The sequence below is a fragment of the Dreissena polymorpha genome, chromosome 16 (assembly GCF_020536995.1).
Source record: "Dreissena polymorpha isolate Duluth1 chromosome 16, UMN_Dpol_1.0, whole genome shotgun sequence".
Taxonomy (NCBI): Eukaryota; Metazoa; Mollusca; class Bivalvia; order Myida; family Dreissenidae; genus Dreissena; species Dreissena polymorpha.
The window spans coordinates 28,939,155-28,961,098 of NC_068370.1; the positions used below are offsets into that span (position 1 = coordinate 28,939,155).

A 21,944-nucleotide genomic window follows, 5' to 3' on the forward strand; every position below is an offset into this window, starting at 1 on the left:
GGTCAGGATTATATATTTTTTATGTAACATCGTGTAAATCTTTTACCAAAGTTTAAAAATGACTTCTAGTCCCCTAACCGTATGTAAACGGCCACCGGAAAACTTGCGAAACCGAAATTTCGCAAACCTTAAGTACCCTTTTTCTTGAAGGTTGCTTATTTGTGATAAAGTATAAGATAAAAGTCTAACTTGTGATTAATAATTGGTTATTTTTGCTTGTTAAATGCGTTTTCTTCACTATGAACTTTATTTGCAAGTTGGGGTTCCCATGGGATTTTTGTAATATCCCATGGGATTTTCATTATCCCATGGGAATTTTGTTTCTCCCATGGGATTTTTCTCCAGCTTTTTTATGGGAGAAAAAATCCCATGGGATTTTCAAAAAACATAAACACACGTTCGTTTGTGCTTAGTTATCGATTTAAAGCATTGTTAAAGCATTTGTGCTTATTTTCGTTCAATTTACTTTGATAGAAAAAAAATCCCATTTTTTATGGGAAAAAAAAATCCCATGGGATTTTTTTCTGATTTTTAGAGATTTATTCATGTAACCTTCAGAAACACTACCTTTTAACAAATGATGAGCATTTCTCGCGATTTCAACGCGTTATATCGTGTTTTAAAATAATAAAAATCCCATGGGATTTTTTTCCCATGGGATTTTTTTGTCCATGGGATTTTTTTTTCCCATGGGATTTTTTTTTTCCAATGGGATTTTTTTTAAGGTATAAGTTTCTAAAAGCTATATAATAATAATAATTATAAATAATAATAATAATAATAATAATAATAATAATAATAATAATAATAATCGTGCTCAATATGATGAATTTGTACTTTTAAGCGACTAACATTTTTATTCGAGCCGATCGTCGAGTCCGAATGGTGAGTATAAGAGCAATTTACCTGTACAAATAAATCTCAATTGTGAAGAGACCGCTACCGTACTATAAAATAATCTTGATAATAAGTCATATCATTTCTCGACAGAAAATGAAAACAGTATCCATATTGATGTCAGCAATGTCCCCTGCTATGATAAATATTGACAAAATGAAAAACCTTGACAATAATTCCGTGTCGAATACGCATAAGATTATAGCAATCAAATTCATATAAGCATTGATAAGATAATTTGCGAAAATGGGTCTTATGTCAAATACGGCAAGCGTAGCTCCATTCCATAATGTCCGGTATTAAATCACGTCAGTTTCGTGGTCGAATTATAGCATAATAATCATTTTCACATTACGCGATTCATATGAGTTTCCCTACATATATTGTGTTAAAATTTATGTTACACTAATGTGCGATGATGAAAAGGGGATTTCGGTAATTCTACATTCGCCCGCCTAGTACCGAAATCCCCATATTTACGCCTTAAGGGTCAATAGGTCATCGGTATGAATGGTTTTTGACTTCACATGAATGTTAAGGTGCAACAAATTTGATATTAATTTTAATTATTAAGCACTCTTGACAGCATTAAGTTGCCTTTCAGTGGGGATTTCGGTAATTCTACACTAGAACTTAAACGCGCGCCGGTACCGAAATCCTGCTGTACAAAACCTTCAAGTGTCAACAAAATTATTATAGTGTTTTTTTTCATTAGCAACCAGTGACATGTATTATCTCCCATTCGGTTACTTCTTTTGGAAAATAATTAGCGGGGATTTCGGTACTGCTACATTCGTACGCCCCAGAGCCGAAATCACCCATGTTTACGCCAATCCCCCATATTACGCCTTAAAGGGTCTATATGTCATTATGTTTGGGTTTTGGCTTTGCATTAATGTTGATTTGTACACAATCATATTAGTGTTAATCATTTAAACACTCTTATCAGAATATTTTTTCCATTATTAAATAGTTTATTAATGTGAAAAATGTGTAAACGAATGTAAAAAAGGTAAAATGTACATTTAAAACATTGGTTACACAAAAGTATATGTAAATATAACATGACATAGTAATAATAAGTCTTCAGAAAGTATTTTCCAAACAAATCTGATGAAACAAATGATATCGTACTACCTTATTTACAATATGCTATACACTTTTGCAATTTAGTTATCAATGTTTAATCAAAGCATAAATCAGGATAATATGTTGCCTCTTAGCGGGGATTTCGGTAATTCTTAACAAGCACATAAACCCGCGCCGGTACCGAAATCCCCGCTGTACAAACCTTCAAGTGTAAAAAAATACTGATTTAGGTTTAAATAAAGGGAACAATAGTATTTTTGGCCACCAAAAAGCACTTCCGCGTCAACAAAACGATTGAAATTATGTCAGAAAACCCAGCTTTTCATTGTATATATTGCAATACACCATCGGCCGCCGAGAGCGGAATACTGCGCTTGGCCGCTAAACAATGTGGATTGCATCAAATTAAATGTCAATTTTCGATTTTATTACAAAAATAAACACTGCCTTTTTATAAATATGTCAAGCACGTACACTTAACAAAAAAAATCGATATATCTTTATGTAATGTAGAAAAGTAAAGCGCTTTATATATAACAATGTTTTATAATGTCTCTCTGGTTGAGAAAAAAAACTAAACAAAACCATGTAGAACATATATGTTTTCATAATTAAAAAAAAATATTTAATGATGCACGTGATGTTTTATAATTGATATAAGTTCACGTGTCATTGAACGAGTTAAGGGAGAGATGCGAATTAAATTACACATAATTAAAAAATGATACTATACTGTCAGCTTGATTTATAAATTGTGTTCCATCGCGCCAATATATTCATTGTTCCATGAAATTGTGTATAAAAGCAAAACGATTGAAATTATGTCAGAAATCCTGCTTTTCACATGAAATGATCTTTAACACTTTTTTTATTCCAATCAGGTAATTAATAATAATAGGGGAAGTCCTATACTGTGTATTAGAAACTTGTTGTGGTGATCCCTATCTTATCCGCTCAATACACATCCACCTGGCTACTGTACAGAACAATTAGATTTACTTCCAAAATAACTGATTTCATTAATTGCTAACTTGTTGTCTACATTTTAAATTAACAACGATAATGGATCAACATCACCGTTGCACAATTATTAAGTTCACAGTAATCTGTACTTTAAATAGATAGCCTAATTAAAGACGGTGCTAATAAAGAACAAAGCGTGAATGTGGATATTAAGAAATTAGATCCTTTTTTGCATGACACTGGCAGTATATCATTTTATCTTATATAAATAAGCCACATTTAAAACATGGATAAAATTAAAATAAGACACATTTGCATCTTTCATTTCTTGAAAAAAAAATAAGCACGCAGTCACATATAAATAAGATACATTGAAGACACAGAAAAAAATAAATAAGACACATTTGCATCTTTCACTAAATTTTCTTAAAAAACATGTGAAACTGAAGAAAAACATTTATTACTGACACATTATTCTAAAAGTCGACTGACAACTTAAGTTCAAAGAGGGATTTACAATTAAATAAGATCCATTTTCGCATGATGCTGGTTGTAGAGCAAGCAATACATTTCTTACTGACACATTATTCTAAAAGTCGACAGGCAACATAAATTCAAAGAGGGAACCACAATTAAATAAGATCAATTTCGCATGATACTGGTTGTATAGCAAGTAGTCACATATTAATTACAGCTTGCATTAGTTGCAATAATTTTGTTAAGTGCGCGTGCTTCTGAACGTTGCGTTAAGCGAGAGTGTTGCCATTTTGTTAGTTTTATATTTTGGTATTATGTATGATTATTGCTTGTTTTGAATTTGAAATAAACGCTTTCTGGCAAATAAGCATCGTCTTAATTTTAAAACAAATAATGAACATTTGACATACAAAATGTCCAATAACATACCGGCAATAACATTATATATATGTTAATTTCTGTGCATGTTTATACCGAAATTATAGCCGACATCGGCAGTTAGGGAAATTTAGTGACACACTTTAACACATCAAACATGCATGATAGTTCTTTTTTCATATGATATTCCCCTGGTTGCTTACCGGTGTATTGGTACAGTTGATAACCCCGCCGGGACTACAGTAGGGTGCTAATACACACGTGTATCGTGTTCAATACAATCGTCTTAATTTTAATGCAAATAATGAACATTTGACATACAAAATGTCCAATAACATATCGGCATTAACATTATATATATGTTAATTTTCTTTGCATGTTTATACCGAGATTATAGCCGACATCGGCAGTTAGGGAAATTTTGTGACACACTTTAACAAAACAAACATGCATGATAGTTCTTTTTTCATATGATATTCCCCTGGTTGCTTACCGGTGTATTGGTGCAGTTGATAACCCCGCCGGGACTACAGTAGGGTGCTAATACACACGTGTATCGTGTTCAATACCCGATCCATGCTACAACGTGTAAGAACGGGAATTTCGGTAATTCTACCTTTTTAAGCTTGCGCACCTCTAATGGGCACATATCCAAATATAATTTAATTAATTATTTTCCTAATCAGCATCATTTCACTAAACTACATGCAAATTTGTAGGTAGCTTTCCATGCTTAAAAAAAATAAACCGATTTTTTCAAAACCACCCTCACGCTCGGCTTTTGTCCAGTTTATTTTCACCCCTGGGGTATATAAAAGTTCCATAATTCATTCAAATTTCCAAATGTGGGCATGCAGTTGGTGTGTACAGATGCAGTAAAGGTGTTTAAAAGTTTAAACAAGATGAAATAAGTATTCTTTTACAGACATTTATTTTTTACAAATTTTAATCTATGGAATAGCGCCATGAAATGTAAGTGATTTCAGCCAAGTAAAAATTGGGTCGGTTAAAAACAAAGTGTCATAAAATTCAAAATAGTATCATTTAAGTTATATTTTAAATTAAGTTTTTATAGAAACACTATATACAGCAAAAATACCAAAAAATAGACAGATTTACCGTTTACTTTTTGAAATAAAAATAAAAATGCAACATGCATCATTCGTATTTTCAGCAGTAAATTAATCAATTTAGCCATAACGTTGTTTTAATTTTAAAATTGAAGGATGTGCATACAATTTTCAACATATTTAACAATAAACATAGCTTATGTGCTATATTAAATCAAATTACGTTAGAAAAGAAATAAAACGCGTCGCAAAAAGTATGCGATGTCGGCAGGAATCGAACCTGCGCGGGAAAATCCCAAAAGATTTCAATTTTATCGCCTTACCCACTCGGCCACGACAACTTTACATCTGTGTAACCTTAAATTAGATCTATATAAGTAAACAGGTAAAAAGGCTCGCTCGATCTTGAAGAAATCGCGAAATCGTATTTTTCAGATGATAATTGGATCAAAGTCAATATTTATAGTGAAAATTATGTAATCTAAATGAATAAGTTAAACATATATCAAAATTCGAAGTTTGAAAAAAATAAAATGCATCTCTCGGAAATAAGCGATCATTGAAGATCGCCAATGGCTTATGAAGTGAAAGGACAGTTGAAAGTTTCCATTTTGCACTTTAATGATTCTGATAATATGGTGACAAAGGCAGTAGTCCTATGCAGTATTGTGTTTGACCGGAGAGTAGCGTGATCTGTGTCGGTGTTGGGCGCTCTGAGGGCGCAATCCGGCTACATAGGTACATAGAAACCTCTTGTGGCTATAGTCCATGGATCGGGTTCGGCAGACAGGGAACATGTAAATTTTTATATGTATGTTTTATATCTTAATTACCTAAACGTATATTTATCCTGGTTACTTATTTACTGAGGTATGAGTTAGTCGCAATGATTGTAGATACGTTGTACTATATTTAGTAAGTATTTGGAGGACGAGTGGCACGGGCACGCGCTTTATTATCACTTATGCAAGGAACGCGTTTTGTTTATATACGTATTTTTGATATTCCGATAGGCTTAAGGGAGGTAACTTATTCAAGTAAAACGCGATATTTTTTGCAATGCCTTTTTATAATTCTTGTTTAATTAATTACATACGAATATACAGCTAAATTTAAGATGATTTTTACCAGAAAAAAATTTCGGAGAAAGATATATTGAGATTTAGATATTCCATAGAATGCGAGTCTCCATATATATTTTCTATTGCAGGGGAGGTAATTAAAAAATTTAAAGTCTCCGAATTGGTCTTTGTTGTATCTATTTACGTTTATTTTCAAGCTTATGGCGATTAAAAAATTAATTATTATTAGTATATGCTCACGTGGATATTGGTACGGATATATCGTGTTCATATAACTGTTACTACATCCATTTCATTCATCATTCAGGTCGGGCTACACAAATCTCGTGAAGAGGCTAGTAGGACCTGTAAACAAACTCTCATACACACACTCTTCACTCATCGTGGCGCTCTCGCATGTCTGAGGCGATATATAAGATCGATGTCATATATAATACTGTATTCGCTGGTATTTTCGGTTGATGTGTTTGATTGCGTAGGACGCAATGAATATAGTGTATTTATATTTAATCGAAGTGAGCTCATTGTTGTTTCTGGCGGTATTCAATTTCTGGTAATAGTTTCGCGATTAAAGACGTCGGTTCTCGGTTAGGTGTGGAATGTTCTTATTTGATAATGTGCCAAGTGCTTAAAGGCGGTTTATCGCACTTTATTAGTCGGCGTTTCAAGAGAATGGGTAATAAATGCAAATCAGTAGGTGCTTAGAAGACTTAAGTACGGCAAGAACCACAACTCACTCTGCTAGGAACGATTACCACTGCCTGTCTGCAGCAGACGACAAATGATTCTGCTCTAGCAGTGAATGTATATACCAGCTTGTAAACGCCATTGACCAGTCTAGTGTTTATCATTAAAATATGCACATATTGGCTGCTTTCATGGAAAACGAGGCTTAATGCACGTCAAATAAGATTAGCCTGTGCACAATGATAAGCATATGCAATGCGAACAAGCTAATCAATGATATTTGATTCAATTTTTCATATTTATACCAAGTGAGTTTTCATTTGACCGCCTTGCGGATACAGATCCATTAGCATGTGCTTGTGTATTATAATAACAATTAATGAGTTAATTTACTACTTACAGTATCGTTATTTTCATCAACATCATCGTTATCAACGTTATCATGATCATCATCATCAACATAATCATCATCTCATCATTATCATCATCATATCATCAATCATCATCATCATCATCATCATCATCATCATCATCATCATCATCATCATCATCATCATCATCATCATCATCATCATCATCATCATCATCATCATCGTCATCGTCATCGTCATCATCATCATCATCATCATCATCATCATCATCATCATCATCATCATCATCATCATCATCATCATCATCATCATCATCATCATCATCATCGTCGTCGTCGTCGTCGTCGTCGTCGCCCTCGTCCTCGTCCTGCTCTTCAGCCTCCACCGCATCATCAGCAGCAGCATCGTCATCAGCAGCAGCAGCAGCATTATCGTCACTATCACCAACAACATCGTTATGGTCGTCATCGTCGTGATCATCATCATCAGTGTCATCATCATCATCATCATCGTCATTGTTATCGTCGTTGTTCTCCTCCTCGTCGTCGTCATCGTCATCATCGTCGTCATCGTCATTCTCATCGTGAACAATTTCAACAACCGTAAAACCTATCGCTCAGCTCATTTTTGCAGTGAATTCGGATGTTATATCAAATCTTTTTGATTAATAGAGTTTGCTGCTTAATGTATTAATAACTAAATAATAATTTTGATAATATTGAAAATAAATGGTTTCAATTTTATTTATCCGTTTAAGATGCAGTATTTGACCAAGTCAATTTGTCGCTAAAAGCGTTACGAGTTGCTATTGAAACTATAATCGCATTCCGATAAAAATGGTGTCTGTATTAGGGCCTGTTTAATTTCTACGCTTAATTGCAATTCATAAAAATATTTTTAAGGGTACCGGTATATCTAGACACACTCTGTTATCCAAACAATCCTTGTGATCATAAACAAATAAACAATGAAATATAAATAAAATTAGATGATAAAAAATGGTATCTTCCTTTTTGCTGTTGCTAGTTATCAACAGAGTAGCAAAACTTTTAAATATAAATTATATTCAATTCATAGCACGCTTAAAGATTTGAAGTTTATCAAAATCTATAAGCACAAACATATTTATGTTTGTTAATACAAAGCTGTAGCAGTTTTCTGATTGCGCTTGAAAAGATGTGATTGTTGTTGTTGCATTAATAGTATCATTAGTTTGTATTTCCAGATTAGGTATTCCACCATACATTTTGTTTTTAATCAGATGTCTTATAATTGGCATTGCAATATTTCAATAACGAGTAATCAACACAATTGACTTTATGTATTTTTAATTGTTTATCCATATTATCATTAACACTTGAGGGAAAAATAAGCTGTGTCATTTTTTATTTTTTATTTTACTTATGGTTCAGACAACTCTGCTTTTACTATATGCCGTAATAATTATAAGTTTCCGTTCACTTAAAGATATTGTTTTTCGTGTTGGAAAATTTAAATACGAAAAATATTTAGAGACAAGTGTGTTATGTTTGTTTGTCAATTATTTAATTGAAGTAGAAATAATACATCAGTGTACATAATTTTATTGTGTTGTTCCCTTCGTTCTTTACTTTAAAAATGCAACTTAACAGCTTTGCAATCAACTGAAATAATATATAAAAAGTAAAAACAATAAACGTTTGGCTTTCTTAATACGATATCATTTCAAACGCTGTTGGAAGGAACCATTGCTTATTAGAGGTTTACAAGGTAATTTACCCAAGTACGCAAATGTAATGGTCGATTGCCCTTAGGCATGATTCTGTTTTATTACTTTAATCCGGTTGTAAGAATGCATGACCGCAGGGTCATCAGATAACCAAAAACAGGGTCAACATCTGATAAAATAGCGCTGTTTAACTGACTGTACGAAAATCCGTATGTCCGAAAATTTAGAATCATGAAAACATAAATATTTTGGCTTAAAAAGGAAATGTAAGAAAATTTAGAATGTAAGAGAAAATACGGTGGTTTTATGGTGTTAAAATCGATTAGAAATAGCAAAACCTAAAGACATTATCTCAAGTGTGATTTTCAAAAGATTTTATATGAATGTACACACACGGTAAAACTAGTCTATTAAAATGAAATACCTTCATTGGTTCTCATGTTTTTAATATTTATTAAACATAGGTATTTGTGAACACTTGTTGTTATATAATATTGAAATGTACACGCATACTGAACATAAAATCATTAGCATAACGGCTAAGTTGGTTTTTACTAAGATTGCAATAGTGTTTATTTTATTATTATGAATCTTATGAGGATAATTTTGAAAGTATGACACAGAGTATCTGAAGAAGATATATACATAATCACATATGTTGTTGTTGTTGTGGTTATTGTTTCAATATTTTTATGAGTATCATACATTCAATGACGAAGAGCTATTAATTTGTCATACAAACACCATAATTATTATTGGATTGCGGAGATTAAACAAATCGATTCCCTAGTAACTGATATAACTGATACATTTTTTGAGCGACAATTTGAAACTAAATCTTGTATTATTTAAATTTGATTATTTTAATTGCAGACTTTTTTTATTAACCCCAATTATTGTGTACGCAACGTTTCTTTTATTTAAATCGCTGAGTACGAAGCATCAAGCTATTTTTTAATTAATTGACAGTGATCTTTAATGTATGTCATAATATAAATTAAAATCAATCTTAATTAAAGCTTGAGCGGTTGGTTTGTAATAAGTTTTGTAAATGTTGCTGTAGGATATGTATGCACAATAAATACTAACGCTCTGGCATATTGTGATGGTGATATGATTATATATTGCACAATGAATATGTGATGATGTTCTTGTGATAATATTGAGGCTATAATTAGTTTTTGAATTAAGCTAGCTAATTTCAAATAAGATACAAACACATCCCAATCCTAAAATTATCAGTAAGTTATAGTATTGTTTGCCTCTAGGCGCATAATTAATTGAAGGCCTAGTTTATCTGTTAATCCTCGCCCCATGTGGTGTCCCAGTGTGTACACTGATATTAATACACGATGTATTGGTCCACAATTAAATCTCTTATAAAAACATGTCTCTCAGGTGACTGAAAAATGGCTGTGTAGATACAACAAATACTACTACAACGGAGACTAAGATAACACATGTTACAATTAATTTGTCTTCCTTGCGTTCTTCTTATACGACAAACACTTCTAAAACAAAAAAGCAAAAAGCCGCTACTGCTACTGCTTCGGCTACTCTTACTGCTACTGCTACTGCTACTGCTGCCGCTGCCGCTGCCACTGCCAAGGCCGCTGCCACTGCCGCTGCCACTGCCGCTGCCACTGCCGCTGCCGCTGCCACTGCCACTGCCGCTGCCACTGCCGCTGCCAGTGCTGCTGCTGCTGCTGCTACTGATAGTGCTACTGCTACTGCCACTGCTACTGCCACTGCTACTGCCACTGCTACTGCCACTGCCACTGCCGCTGCCACTGCCGCTGCTGCTGTTGCTTCTGATAGTGCTACTGCTACTGCTGCTGCTGCTGCTTCTGCTGCTGTTGCTGCTGCTACTGTTACTGCTACTGATACGGCTACTGCTAGTGCTACTTCTACTGCTACTGCTAGTGCTACTGCTGCTGCTGCTGCTACTGCTACTGCTACTGCTACTGATTCTGCTACTGCTACTGCTGCTACTGCTGCTGCTGCTGCTACTGCTACTATTGATAATAATTCTCCTTCTACTTCTCTTTCTAATATTGCTAGCGATGCTTCATAATTTATTTTTAAATGTATCATTTTGTTAAAACAGGAAAGAACTGTTTTATATATTTTCTTAAAGGGATCTTTTCACGCTTTGGTAAATTGACAAAATTGAAAAAAGTTGATTCAGATTCGTAAGTTTTCGTTTTAGTTATGATATTTGTGAGGAAACATTAATACTGAACATTAACCATGCTCTAATATAGCCATTATATGCATCTTTTGACGATTTTAAAACCTAAAAATTATACAGCGTTGCAACGCGAAACGATTGAATAATTTGGAGAGTTCTGTTTTTTGTCGTTAAATTTTGTGAAACTACGAAGATTGCTTATATAAGGTATAAAATACGTCGAGAATGTGTACTCGGCGGAATAGCTCAGTAGGCATAAGCGTTTATACTACAGGACTCTGCCAGGACTCCAGGGGTCACTGGTTCGAACCCTGCTCCGGGCAATGTACATTTCCTTTTTTTTTTTTTCTTGATTTTTTACTGGAGCTTTTATGATCCAATGTTTACATTTATCAATATAAAGCATTTAATGAATAAGTTAAAAAAAATGCCAAAATCTGTGAAAAGGCCCCTTTAAAGGTGTAAAGAATCTAAACTTTTCTGCGATTAAAGTTTTATTTAACTGGATTAGTATAGGCCACATAACAGACGCTATTGTACTGATTTGTACTAAACAACATTTTGTCATAATCAACAGTTTTAACATGCCGCAGTTTCCTTGGAAGTTGACCTTTGATTGGAGTTATGTATAAAACATTAACAAGGTATTTGTTGACAGTTTGTCCTGTCACGATTATATATTAGTTGAGCCAAACGTGTGATAAAGATCCCTTTTGGGGTGGCGATAAATACTATTTATATTGTTCAACAGTGGGAGACTGAGAAAACATATGTTACAATTAATTTGTCTACTTTGCCTGCTTCTTCTTTATATATTTTTCTTGCTAATCGTTTAAGTTTAGTTTTAGTTAAGTAGGTATATCAATTTACATTTTTTGATAGATATTTATTTGGATAGTAATGGTATGTTTTATTTGACTTGACATTATTGAACCGGTTTATTCATTGATAAGATCGGGATCTCCACAGGTGTTTAATCTCGATTGTTAGGTGGGGAGAAGGGTCCGAATGATAATGTTGTCGTCGGCTTACGAATCACATTTCACAAGTTTTAGACAAATATGCATACGTTATAAACCTAATTTAAGTATTACATAGATAATAACTTATCTTTATTTTGATGAACTACGTTTAAGGTATAAAACTATAATTATCTATGTGTTGTGTGCCGCATACATACCATCTTGCTTTTTTAAATTTGATCACAACGGTCCGAAGTCATAAACATTCATTATGCATGGTTGCTAAAGCACAGTGTATACTAACTAACCTATGTTTATTGTTGTTTGCTAGGGTTATTATTATTATGTTTTATTTTTTTTTTATTTTTTTTTTTTGGGGGGGGGGGGGTGGGAGGGCTTTTATAGAAGATTTCAACTAGTCCTTCAATTAACGAAAAAAAAATATTGGTATAGGAAATATAAAAGAGTAATAGACAGCTTCATTCATGCTGTTCTATTATGGTGTTTTAAACGCATATAATTATGTATGGTTGATGAAGCACATTGTATGCTACCGATGTTTATTGTTGTTTGATGATGATGTTAAGTTGGTGTTGCTGTTGTTGTTAATGATGATGATGAGGAGGAGGAGGAAGAAGAAGAAGAAGAAGAAGAAGAAGAAGAAGAAGATGATGATGATGATGATGATGGTGGTGGTGGTAGTAGTGACGACGACGACGATGATGATGATTTTGATTATGATAATGAGATTTGAATTAAATTAATGCGCAAAGATTTTTCTTTTTAGCGGCCAAATGCAGATATCTGCGCTCGGCCGCTGTAAGGGTTATGTAATATTTGCAATCTACATAGGAGTCAATAGCAGATACCAAGCACCATATGCTTATGAGAAACAAAAGCAAAATATTGGCAATCGCTGAAATCTCGAATATGACTTACTCATTTTATTAAATGAAAACCGGTAACTATTTTAAACGGTTATTATATTGCAACAACTTAGCGGTGTTTATCCAAAAGACCATTGTTATAATTACAGGGACGTCAATAGGCCAAACTATTCAGGAAATATGATTTGAGTCGTCAAGGATAGATTTTGAGATCAATGTACGTCCGATGAGATTTAAAGGGAGTTTGAGGCGTAGGGACAGATTCGTTCGAGTACGCGATCATTTGAGAACAAATTATGTTGAAGCTTTATCGGAATTCCGGAAATTTGCGATCGGTACCGATTTTTTCTGGTTCTTTTTTATTGATTCTGATAAGTTAGCGGCCGGCACGGACATGAATATTAACTGACGAAAACCTCTTCGCTACTTTCCGAAAATCTTCGACATGTTGCAAATATCCGTAATATTCCGCATTGTACTCACCAGAAATTGCAACTAGAAAGACTACAATAAATCAGTTAGCTACGGCTCGGGCGGGGATTTACCTTTTATCCCTGTAAGGGACCTAATGCCCCAGACTACCGGCTATTTTTTCCGGAATTCGAACTTGATACACTTGATATCCCTGAATTAAATATTTATATCCGCACTTTTGATCTCTAGAGTGCTGACTGTTAGTATTGTATTTGACTGGAATGACTGTCGATTATGTGTTTTTAAGATTAAAACAAGCTTACGAAGAACTTTGTGTTTGCTTTTTTGTACGCTTTCTTTTTAAAAATGTATTGTCCGCCACGGACGCAACAATTGACCAAATGTACCAGATTGTGGTCTCTTTAAAGTGCTATGTTTTTACTGCCGTGATATCTTTAACAAACTACACATTATTGATCGTGGACGTTTTGTACTCTTATTGAATTTGTTTCCCCAAAATATGCTCTTCTATTAGTAGATGTTTAGGTGACGATGTTCTAATTATAGATCTTACACGGCCAAGAAACACTAGATAGGTCTTTGCAAAGAGAGCTGTTGGATATCGTGAATGCGTTCAATGTGGCCTGTTTATTTCAGAAAGCTATGTGCAATGTTTTATGGGGATTTCTATCAAATTGCCAATTGCAAAATTTGATTTAATTCATTCGAACCTACAAGCGGGAAACTTCTTCATTAAAGTTCAATGGGCTTTTAAGAAGTTCGTTGAAAGGCCAAATTTGACGTTAAACAGCAACGCCGAAAAAATTGCTACTCAGTCTTATTTATCACTTTTTTTGTAAGATTTACCAGTAGACGTTCTTCAGTGAAATTAAGCAAACACACAGTGCCGACAAATATGGAAGGGTATTTAGGTAAAAATTACATCCTTCTTTGTGACTGTGTCATGATTCTTGATGGTACTTTCAATTAATATGTAGACACCTTTTCATGCTTGATGACACTTACATCTTGCCTGATGTCCAATGTCTATTTACATTCTGCTTAATGGTATCATGCATGTGTACAGATGCAACATTCTTGTTCGTTAATTGCATGCTGCATATGTGTATGTTGGTTTGTGCAGAGAGACTTGTGCAATAGGCGCAGTGCATAATGAAATCAAATATTAATGCGTTTAATAAATTAACGCGATGGTAAGATGTGAGTTTCACCCAAGCACAAATCAACATACTATCATGCATGATACAATGATGTCAATTGACAGTCATTCCGAAATGCTACGGAGGACTACGGAAATTTACGGCGTATAACGGAAATTTTATGTTATAGGAGAAGTTGCGCACCTTTGTAAGATATTTGCTACTGAACCGAAATTAACCGCGTGTTTGTAGACTTAACTTTTTTTTGGTTAATGACTTACCATATTTTTTGTACAGTAATTTACCTTCAATAACCAAAGAAAGTCTATGGATATATTTCAATATATGCTACTAATGCATGTATGCAGAGCTCCAGATAAGACGCTTAAAGTCGTAAAAAATTGAATTAAATTTAGTAAAAAAGTAGACTTAAATTCTGTGCGTACGGTTACACATTGGAAAAATAAAATAAGAATTCAAAATGTGTGATCATGCGTAAAACTCAATATCAATGCATATAATGTAAACATTTTATCAATGAGTTCCCACTCGTCTAGGCCCTCATTACAATTATGAAATCAACAGCACTTTAACGTTATTATGAATAACAGACCATCTTTACAACAGTCGAAAAGCCGAACGTTTTCCATTATCTGGTCCTTTTATCGCAAAAAGTCTGCTGTAAACCGGCAATTGTCATTAGCTCTTCTTAGACTATAAACCTAAATGCGGATGTGCCAAAAATTATATTTACATGAAAAAAAAGAATTAATAATAGACTTTAAGGCTGGATTATTATAGAGTGTAAACCAAGATTTTGCTGAAAAAGTTATCTGGAACTTTGCATGTATGTTGAGAGGAAATCGATTACATAATTTCAAATTTACTAGAGTACTTTTATATTGCACCACATAAAATGCTTTAAAACTATAATATTGAAGTGCACATATAAACTTTATTATAGATGGGTAGGTATTTCGTGTCAATCTCTTTCACATATGAAAGAGCTGTTGGTCATGCTGCTTTAAGTACATATAGATGCATGACACAATTTAGATTAAGCAAAATAAAACACTAGGTATTTGCCAAGAGTCAAATATATACGAGCAGTAAGAGCGTAATCGTGCACAGCGATACTTACTCTTGTAGAATTGAAACTCTTATTGCTTTCTTTCGAAATAATTTCATGTGTCCGATCTAATATGCAATATGCCCGGTGTTTTTTTTGCGGATTAATGTTCCGTTTTAGATCCATAATTAACGAATGCCTCAATATTTTCAAAAATTAACACCGGAATAATGTTCACCGACATTTTTTCATACAGATTGGATATAAATATTATAGAGCTTAACAAAAAATACATTAAGCCCTGTTCTCCCGGCACACGTGCTGGACACACAGGTGGTTAGCGTGTGGCTATGATAATAATTAGTGAAAACATCTTTTTGAATGATAAATAATCATATTAAAACGAAAAATCAAATTTTCTATAAAAAAAAAAAATCACTACCGTTTTATATATAACAAGGTATCCAACTCGAAATCATCCGAAAACGGGGTGCATCGTTTTGAGCAGCCATTACTAAATTAATTTTGCAGCGATTTTCATGACCCGGTCTTATTCAACGCAGAAATGAATTTCCTTTTAGGAAATGTATATATATTGTTATATTTCTACACATGCTGGGTCAAATTTTAAGAAATAAAGCTATACATAATTCGCTTGACCCAGTTGTTATCGATCAGACCGTATTTATGAATGAAATCTCCAGTTGTAAGGACACAACTCCGCATTGGAGCAATGAAATCACCCTTGTGTTTAAAATGTCAGTTGGTTGAAATGTATGTAAACAAAGGTTTGAAAATGCGCTGGACAGTTAGTTTTGATGCATAATTCTACGGCAAGCACGGTAAGAATGTTTTTTTTTCATACGTTTTATTGAATTATGGTATCGAGGTTCGTGAACTTTGCAGGGAAAATGCCCATTTCCCCGTGAAGATTTCAGTCATGAATACTGTCTGATCGATCACAGCTGGGTCACGCGAGTTGTGTATCGTGTTATTTTTTAAAAGTTGACCCAGTATTTGTAAAAATATTGCAAGACATATACATTTCCAGAAAGGAAATTTATTTCTGCGTTGAATAAGACCAAGATCGTGAAAATCGCTGCAAAATTGATGAAGTAATGGCTGTTTAAAACGATGCATCCCGTTTTCGGATGATTTCGAGTTGGATACCGTGTTGAATATATATTTAACTTATTTTTTTTAAGAAAAGTTGATTTTTCGTTATAATATGATTACTTATCATTCCAAAATATGTTTTCACTAACTAGTATTATAGCCACACGCTAACCACCTGTAGCTGGACACTTTTAAAAAACACTATACAAATTCAAGTACTTATGCATTTAATTGATTGTAAACAATGACGGTTGAAATCCGTGCGTGGGAATTTTTCTGGTAACCAAGAGCGACGTCAACGTTCATGACAAACCTGTTTATATGACATTTATTTATTGATTTTTTCCAACTTGATTGAAAATTATGTTTTATGATATTTTAATACATGTAGATGAAGTAGTTGTTTTCTCAACGAGGAGTACAATAGTTGTACAGTACTAGACACGAGTACTTGTAACTTTCAGGTTTCTCTGTATACCACAGACATTATATAGTCATAAAATGATAAATATGTGTTTATAGAAATTGTAATTATAGCATGGTAAACAGACTAGAGAAATCTGAAAGTTTCACGCACAGGTCTGTGGCAATGGGGGTTTGGGCTACTTTATAAATATGAGGTCGATATGCAATGCACATCGGTAGATTACGTCTACTGTAATTATTTGGACTAGGGAAGGGCCACAATTCCAACACATCAGCCCCGTTATGTTCTGAATAAAATGCATGTGTAATTTCTTGAGTGCCAATTGCATCTTACAAATATCAAAAACATTCACGGCAGTCAATTCATTGTGTAAACTTACTGGTCTTCATGGCAATAATGAACGTATTTAGTTTAATGGAGATTATATAACGAAGGGAACTAATTCAGCTTATTCAGTTTACTAGTCAAAATGATTCGGATGTTTTCGCTTTTTTTTCCGAAAAGTAATTTATTCAACATACGGAAAATAAACGCGCGCCACCTGATGTCATAATTTAGTAACTTGCATTCTGCTTACTGCCTGTTGCTAACTGCCGTTGTTAATGACGCTTAGTGGCAAAACCGATTATGACTGGTTTCAGGAATAATGAACACACAAACATTGGATAGTCACCAAGCATGTTGAAACAATCATCAAGTATAACCGATAGAGAACAAGCATGTTGGAACTGTCATGAAGCATGTTAGAATAAACATCACGCACAATGTAAATATTATTCATGAATGATGTAATGTTGCAGCAATCATCAAGTATAAACGAATAGACAACAAGCATGTTGGAATTGTCACAAAGCAAATTAGAATAAGCATCGGTCATAATGTAAATATTCACCACGAATGATGTAACTTTTACCTAAATATCCTTCCATAGACATGTGTTGTTACTAAAATAGACATAGAGATTTGAGCATTGGGAGTGACCTAATCATACTGTGCTTTAGCAGTATTACGGAATACCGTTAGTGCCATCGTGGTTACACATTACAATCCAGAGGGCGAGAACGCGAGAACGCGATAGTACGATGGCGACAATGTGACAATACGATGATGACAGGGTGACAATACGATGGCGACAATGCGATAGTACGATGGCGACAATGCGAGAACGCGATAATACGATGACGACAATCAGACAGTGCGATGACGACAGTGCGACAATACGATGGCGACAGTGAGATAGTACGATGGCGACAATACTACAGTTCTATAGTGCGATAATACGATGACGACAGTGCGAAAATACGATGACGACAGTGCGACAATACGATGGCGATAGCCGACAGTGCGATAGTACGATGGTGCCAATGCGATAACGCGATAGTATGATGGCGGCAATTCGAAAATGAGATGGCGACAGTGCGACAATACGATGGCGACAATGCGATAGAACGATGGCGACATTGCGATGATACCACGGCGACAGTACGATATGACTATCGCATTGTCGCCCCCGTACTATCGCACTGCCGCCATTGTATTGTCGCACTGTCGCATTGTCGTCATCGTACTAGCGCGTTTTCGCAATCGTACGAACGCATTGTCGCCATCGTATTGTCGCACTGTCGTCATCGTACTTTCGCGTTCTCGCATTCTCGCCCTCTGGATTTTAATGAGTAACCACGGTGGCCCTAACGGTATTTTGTACAGTAAAGTGCGTAAAATCTGGTTTGGAATAACAATTTTTATGCCGAAAACCCGACTTTGTTTTATAAGTAGTAGTCTAAATATACAATGAGTTTTCCGAGCATTAAATAAACATATTAAAATAAAATTCATGTTCGTATCAGTTGAAGTTCTTGTTAATAGTAGAAGCAAAAAACACAATAAAACGCTGATTGGGCTTACTAATTTGAGGCAAGAAAAAACACATCGCGCTATTATATATAACATATAACGCGCATCCGCAAAGTTCGAGCGCCCGTCTCGGTGCCGTCGTTTCCGGTGAAAGTTTCGCACAGGAGCTACCGAGTTAGGATATGAGACCACGAATCATGGCTTGACTTTATATATCAGTCAGCGTAGTACCTGACCAGACTGCGCGGTTGGACAAGCTAGGATGGACCAACTTCGGCCGCATATGACATAAGACCCATTTTCGCATGACGCGGGTCATCTGACCTTTATAATGTGTATATAGCTTTGAATGGAATTTGCACATAGTTTTTGGCATGGACTTATTGTTATGTTAATGTGTTGCACGCTTTCAAAAGCAGAGGGCATATATAAGATCAATTATACTACGGAGTTCATTTTCTGTTGCAAAATGAAATGCAATAAAGATTGTTACTCAGCGGTGTGTACAGTATGACAGCGTTGTCTGTCTGCGATGCATTTATACTGGTTCTAAGCTGGCATACTCACCAATTGGACTCAACCATCTGCTCGAACAAGAAATGATAAGTTCTACTAGCATAAACCTTTAATTGTAACTCATTTTAAAAATATTCATGTTATTTATATTATTCAATTTATTATTCAAAATTATAATTATTATTTCCTTTATTGTTGTTTTTCGCATTAAGAAACTTATTCGGCTTACGAAACTGAAAAATCCCATTGGAAAAAAAATCCCATGGGAGAAAAAATCCCATGGGATTTAAAAATCCCATGGGATTTAAAAATCCCATGGGATTTTTTGTTTTTTTTTTAAACACGACTAAACGCATTAAAATATCGTAGTTGTTCATCATTTCATAAAATATGATGTTTCTGAAAGTTTCATGAATAAATCTCTCAAAATAAGAAAAAAATCCCATGGGATTTTTTTCTCCCATTTTAAAATGGGATTTTTTTATTACTAAATATTTTTATATATAATTGGCATAAAACCAATATACAGTCCTTAAATAACGTTAAAATACTTGCAAACGCAAATAAAACACGTTTTTTAAAATGTTCAAAATCCCATGGGATTTTTCTCCCATTTGCAAATTATGGGAGAAAAAAAATCCCATGGGAGAAAAAATCCCATGGGAAAATCGAAAATCCCATGGGAAAATGCAAAAATCCCATGGGAACCCCAACTTTGCTTATAAATTTCATAGTGAAGAAAACGCGTTTTTTGAGTGAAAATAACCAATTATTAATCAACGATAAGACTTTTATCGCATACTATGTCTCAAAGTAGCAAATCTTTAAGAAAAAGGGTACTTAAGTTTGCGAAATTTCGGTTTCGCAAAGTTTTTCCGGTGGCCGTTTGTAGTGACATTTTATAGTCCTCTACCAAGTTTGTTCAAATTATGCCCCTGGGGTCAAATTTGACTCTGCCCCGGGGGGTCAAAAAATTGAAAATTTGCTTATATAAGGCCTATTTTGTGAAAACTTTAAAAATCTTCTTGTCCATAACCATTGGGCCTAGGGCTACCAAATTAGGAATGTAATGACATCTTATAGTCCTCTACCAAGATTGTTCAAATTAAGCCCCTGGGATCAAATTTGACCGTCCCCAGGGGTCACAAAATTGAACATATGCTTATATTGGGCCCATTTTGTGCAAACTATAAAAATCTTCTTGTCCATAACCATTGGGCCTATTTCTATCAAATTTGGTAGGTTGTGACATCTAATAGTTCTCTACTTAGTTTTTCAAATTATGCCCCTGGGAACAAATTTGACCTTGCCCCAGGGGTCACAAAAATGAACATATGCTTAAATAAGGCCTATTTTGTGCAAACTTCAAACATCTTCTTGTTCTTAATTATAGAGCCTAGGGCTACTAAATTTGGTATGTTGTGATATCTAATAGTTCTCTACCAAATTTGTTCAAATTATTCCCCAGGGCTCAAATTTGACCCTGTCCCGGGAGGTCACAAAACTGAACATATGACGTTTACCAGGGGAGATTACTGCGGCCGTGTGGCTGTGACCAACAACAACAACATCTTGTAAACATGAGATAAAACCCTGTCATTTAGTGCCATTTTTGATTAGATGGTGTCTGCTTACAAAGGAATTGAAGTAAGAACATGTGTTCTGAATGTTTTTCTTATAAACTGAAAAAAGTCGGGATTTATTTAAATATGTCGAAAGTGACCATATATCCGGATAAAAAAATTTCGGATGACATGTTTATTTAATGTCTTTTTTGTAGTGTTTAAACCAGTTTAATAATATCTTATTGATTTTAAAACACAACTTTCATGAACATAATTATTTCAATAAAAGTCAATATATGATTCTGCATTGTAAACTCAAACTTTGTATCCAAGAGAAGGTGTTGGAATTAATGAAGTGCAATGTTCTTAACTGTCTAGATATGCTGCTTTTTAATAACTAATGATTCATTGTTCCATTTGTGAATTGTGATTCATGAATTGTGGAGATATGATTGTCAATTGCTCAGCGATCTATATAAATTTCTGATCATTTGATAATTTTCTTAATATAAGTTATGAATTGATCTTAGAAGTCATATGTATTACTTAATTAAATACATTTATAAATATAAGAAATAATCTTTAGATTATCATAATATTCTCAGGCCTGTTGGTCTAAGGGATGTGTGGGTTGTTAATTATATGTATGCCCATCTTCGAAGAAGAGGGTGTTTATTGTTTTGCACATGTCGGTCCGTCCGTCATCCGTATGTCCGTCCACCAGATGGTTTCTGGATGATAACTCAAGAACGCATACGCCTAGGATCATGACACTTCAAAGGTACATTGATCATGACTCGCAGATGACCCCTGCTGATTATGAAGTCACTAGGTCAAAGGTCAAGGTCACGGTGACCCGAAATAGTAAAATGTTTTCCGGATGATAACTCAAGAACGCTTATGCCTATGGTCATGAAACTTGATAGGTACATTGATCATGACTCGCAGATGAACCCTATTGATTTTCAGGTCACTAGGTCAAAGGTCAAGGTCACGGTGATCGGAAATAGTAAAATGGTTTCCGGAAGATAACTCAAGAACGTTTTATGCCTAGAATCATG

The 21,944-nt window shown here is 34.4% G+C and overlaps 2 protein-coding genes across 3 annotated transcripts in view; one reads left to right on the forward strand and one right to left on the reverse strand.

Moving 5' to 3' along the window:
- Positions 1-21,944, forward strand: part of LOC127862663 (pikachurin-like) — a 232,930-nt gene that overhangs the window by 205,818 nt on the left and 5,168 nt on the right. The gene's annotated exons all lie outside the window — the stretch shown is intronic.
- LOC127861733 (neurogenic locus notch homolog protein 1-like) overlaps positions 1-21,944 on the reverse strand; it is a 195,471-nt gene that overhangs the window by 79,016 nt on the left and 94,511 nt on the right. The window lies entirely within an intron of this gene.